Source organism: Theobroma umbraticum, unplaced genomic scaffold (genome assembly GCF_002168275.2).
Source record: "Theobroma umbraticum cultivar Fairchild unplaced genomic scaffold, ASM216827v3 scaffold_60.0, whole genome shotgun sequence".
Classification (NCBI taxonomy): Eukaryota; Viridiplantae; Streptophyta; class Magnoliopsida; order Malvales; family Malvaceae; genus Theobroma; species Theobroma umbraticum.
The window spans coordinates 112,615-113,304 of NW_018397288.1; positions in this window are offsets into that span (position 1 = coordinate 112,615).

The window sequence follows — 690 nt, forward strand, 5'->3', positions numbered from 1 at the left end:
ATACTTCTTCTTCACGACTAACTTCGATCACAGATAAAATATTAATATTTTAATATTATTTTATTCTAAAATTTTTAACTTGTCTCTTCGGGACCCAAAATGTCTCACTTTGTCCCGGTTCACTTTAGAATTGCTTTTTTATCTCGCTAATTCATCCTCGATAAAATATTATTATTTAATTATCATTTTCTCGCGTACGAAATATTTTATTCCAATATATTCTTTTCGCCTATCACTGATCTTTCGCATTCAGATTTATATCCATCAACCCTCCGTCTCGTTGATGAGATCATATTGGCTCTTATATGAGTGTACGAGGTGTTACATGGGACTTGTGATCTTACTTTACCTTCGAGCTTAGCGCTAGAGCTAAAAGAATGCTACTATCTAAAAAGATCTTTCCGGTTTCATACTTAGCTAAGAATGATGATTTCCAATTTAGTATGAAGGGCAATCCTTGCAATATCATTCTAAATAATATATTTTATGGATCCACAACATTTCATGGAGGACTTTATGTTATGGATCTTAATAACCCAATGCTCAATATAGATGCCAAGAAAGTAAGGAAAGATAATCCAAGCTAATCCTACAGCTAGCATTGTAAACTTAGTCATATCAATAAGACAAGGATAGCCAAATTACATAAACAAGGTTATCTAATTCTATTTGATTATGAATCATATGGAA